Source organism: Nicotiana tabacum, chromosome 16, assembly GCF_000715075.1.
Source record: "Nicotiana tabacum cultivar K326 chromosome 16, ASM71507v2, whole genome shotgun sequence".
Classification (NCBI taxonomy): domain Eukaryota; kingdom Viridiplantae; phylum Streptophyta; class Magnoliopsida; order Solanales; family Solanaceae; genus Nicotiana; species Nicotiana tabacum.
Window position 1 is genome coordinate 81,812,293 of NC_134095.1, and position 4,137 is coordinate 81,816,429.

The window sequence follows — 4,137 nt, forward strand, 5'->3', positions numbered from 1 at the left end:
AAGTCTAAGTTCAGGACCTATTGTTCTTAGCTTTTGGGCTACTTAGCCTAACTTCAGGACCTATTGTCCTTAACTTTTGAGTTTGTTAGTCTAAGTTCAGGACTTCAGGACCTATTGTTCTTAACTTTTGAACTTATAACTGTAAGTTCAGGACCTATTATCCTTAACTTTTGAGCTTGTTAGTCTAAATTTAGGACCAAGTGTCCTTAACTTTTGAACTTGTAATTCTAAGTTCAGGACCAAGTGTCCTTAACTTTTGAACTTGAAACTCGAAGTTCAGGACCAAGTGTCCTTAACTTTTGAACTTGTAACTGTGAGTTTAGGATCCAAATGTAGAGGTACACACTTGTATCTGTAGGTCAATCTATAGATACAAAAATGGTGTATGTATAAGTTGCAGTTGAAATGTGCGTATTTTAGCATTTCTACTTCACAAATGTACATGTACACTGATTGACTGAAGAGTGTGAAATTTAGCGTTTCTCTCTCCAAAAATGTTGTATACATATATACATTTTACTGTGAGGAGAAAATGACATGAGGAGAGCAGAAGTGGCATATTTTAGCATTTCGTTAGTTTATGTAATTTGTCAGTTCGTGCAACTACGTAACCCATTGCCGTGTGGATGCTAAGATGCACCGTGGGTGTTGGTGATAGAGTCAGTGAAACGTTGAGATTTGGGTAGGGAAAGTGCACGGTTAGCCATGGCAGTCGCCGCCTCAGAGACAGCAGCACAGTTTTTCTCCTTAACATGAAAGAGATAGAAGAAAGGGTAACACAATCTTTTTATATTAATTTTAATAGACTAGTGGCTACTATTGCTAAGCATTAAAAATGCTGGATAAAAAGTAAATACCACTTTAAAAAGTGACTACCCCACACAATTTTTACTCATAAAACATCCATAGTGCTTCAGCTCTTAACTGGGTTAAAGCCTATTCTAAGTTAACGACCTACCTGTCTCTTCATACTATTCATCTTATTTTTGTTTTTCTGGTCTCAACCATTTGAGTGTTGCTTTGCAAGCATAAGCAAAAAGGTTTTAAAAATGAAAAGATATATTTTCTTACACATTAGCTCACAACTCACGTGTTAGTCTTAAATTAGACAATTTTCATCTAGACCTGAGGTTCTGAAATGTAGAACTTTGTCCGCACTTAAGTTCGAAAAGAGATTGATAGATGCATGTTCGAAAATTGAGATATTTAATGTACTATTTTTGCCCTTCAAAGTTGTCTGTTAAGATAATGGATAGTTGTAGGAAATAACACAAAAGTTATGATACATGTCGCATTCTCTTAATTAAGAAAGGTAAACAAACCCATCAATTCCCCAAAGTTTGTGAAGCTAGCTGGATGCCGATTTTCTTTCGAAAAGATTTAGCTAGCTCAAGATATATTTGGCACGACTCAAGTTCATGGCACATATTGTGCCCTTTGACCTAACAGATCTCTTGGATTTGTTCCTTGGGGTAGTAATCATCGAGCCCATGAGCGTGTGTATCATCTAAACTATTGTTCTAAGCCTTACAAAGTTTTTTACTTAATTTCCTCTCTTATTATAATGTGAGATTTTCCTAAGGTGACATGTGTACCTCTTTCTTCGGAAGTTTCTCTAACATCATACGATATTACTTTCTTTGTCTTTTATGAAGAAAGAATGCATTTACAACCTTCCAATAATTAAGGGATTTAAGTATATTTTCCTTGAATGAGATATAAAAGCATAAGTTTTAAGTTTATCCATGGCCATGGAGGGGTATAGCGCGGGAGTTAAAATATCCTTGCAACTTTAATTAAACTTTTAGAGTTTGATATGATGAGCCACCATGTCATCATACCACATAGGCGTCATTTGGCATATATTAATGCCATGTAGAAGCTTATATAAGAAGAAGGCTAGCATTTGTGAGAAGAATCTAGAGAAGTATGGACATTTCCTTAGGAAGAATCTAGATCCTTATGGATTTGCTAGGAAAATCCTTGGAATCTTCTAGGCTAGTAGAGAATTCTAGAGAAAGCCCTTATCTTATAAATATCAAGGACTTGTATAATAATTAATATTTACACACTAGCCCCTAGGAGACTAGTATATAAAGGGGTCATTCATTTGTAATTCACCAAGCAAACAATTCACGTCTCTCTAATATAAAACTTCCTTTAACAATTCTCTTATGTTCTTTCTTCCATTCTCTTAGCGATCTTGAGTGTAGTAAGACTGACTTGGCATGGCAAGAACGTGAGCAAGTTGTGCAAGATCGTGAGCAAGTTGTCAAGTGCCACACGTGTACTTAGTTAACAACTAAGGACATGACAATGTGGTATCAGAGCGAAGGTTTCAACTAAGGGAATGGCGAACGACGGAGAAATTAATGCTGCCAACACCCAAGCCAACGTCATCCAAGATGCTGCTGGCAAGAGCAGCCGTAGCAAAAAGAGGAATGCCACCAGTAAGAGCCAGGAGGTGCCACTTGAGGTTGTGTCAAACGAAGGGCTTACATCCCAAGAACCATCTGCCACTGAGGCAAGCGAGGATGAAGTGGAGATCCTTCCAGAGGACGTCTCACTCGGTAAAGAGTGGGTGATGAAGATGAACGCGGGGATGAACGCCGAGGAGATCTTTGGGCAACGCTTGGGGAAGGTGGAAGGCACCCTTAGCGTTCTTGAGGGACACGCTCTTGAAGAGATTGAGAGTATCCGAAATGACTTGGAGGGACTTACACAGACTGAGATGGAACTAAGACAAACCACCACTGCCTTAGAGTGCAGACTCATGGAGGCTTTGAGTACTATCGATGCTATGAAGGCAAAGATAGAGTCACTCGAGGAGCATGTCAATGCTGGCGTGATCGAGGCAGCCAACAATGTTGTGGTGATGAGGGAGGCCAAGATCGAGGCTCCCAAACCCCCTGTGTTCAAAGGTGTTCGTGATGCACAAGAAGTGGAAAACTTCCTTTGGCACTTGGAGAACTACTTCAGGCATGACAAAGTGAGGGACGACGAGGCCAAGATCAACATTACGATACTGTAACTCTCAAAGACTTCCATGCTATGGTGGAGAAGGAAGATGGCCAACGTGGATAAAGGTCTATGTACTATTAGCACATGGGATCAGTTCAAAGCGGAGTTCAAGCGACAGTTCTTTCCAAACAATGTCTTGTACGAGGCAAGGGGAAAGTTTAGGGAATTGAAGCAAATAGGGAGCATACATAACTATGTCAAGGAGTTCACTACCCTTATGCTACAAATCCCCAACCTGACCAATGATGACTTGTTGCTCCACTTCATGGACGGGTTGTAAAATTGGGCTAAGCATGAGTTGCAACACCGACAAGTCACTGATATAGACCAAGCCATAGTGGAGGCCAAATCATTGATGGATTTTAGGCATGACAAGCACGGCAAAGGCAATGGTAAGGAGTCAAAGGTTAACAATGTCAAAGGTGGGGGAGACTGTGGCAAAGGCAAGGAGATACAACAACAATACTCCAAGACTCAAGATCCCAAAAAGTCAAGTGGTCATCAGGGTTACGCCGAGAAGAAGGCACAGGCTGAGAAAAGGGATGCTACATATGCGAAGGGCCGCACGACTTTAGGAATTGTCCCAACCTCAAGAGCCTCAGTGCCATGGTCCGTGAACGGAAGGAGCAGCCGCAAGGAGAGAGTTCAGGAATCGCACAGTTGGGTATGATCGAATTATGTGATGTTGTCACAAAGCAAGCTATCCAACCTACATAGAACGACAATCAGTACGTGGATCTCACCATCAACAACAAGCCCGCTCGTACAATGGTGGATACTGGAGAAACTCATAATTTCGTGACTGCGGCTGCCGCAAAGAGACTAGAATTAAAGCTTTCTCCAACCAACTCTCGCGTCAAGATCGTGAATGCCGAGGTACAAAATGCTCGTGGGGTAGCTCATGGAGTTTGTGTCAAATTGGGAACTTGGAAAGGTATGACAAACTTTACCGTAACCATTATGGATATCTTTGACATCATACTGGGGTAAGAGTTCTTTAGACCTTGTCATACTTTGATCTACCCCTACCTTCAACATCTCTTAGTTATGGAGAGGGAAAGAGCTTGCATGGTACCTACAGTGACTATGTCACACGGACAGATCCAAGCACAACTC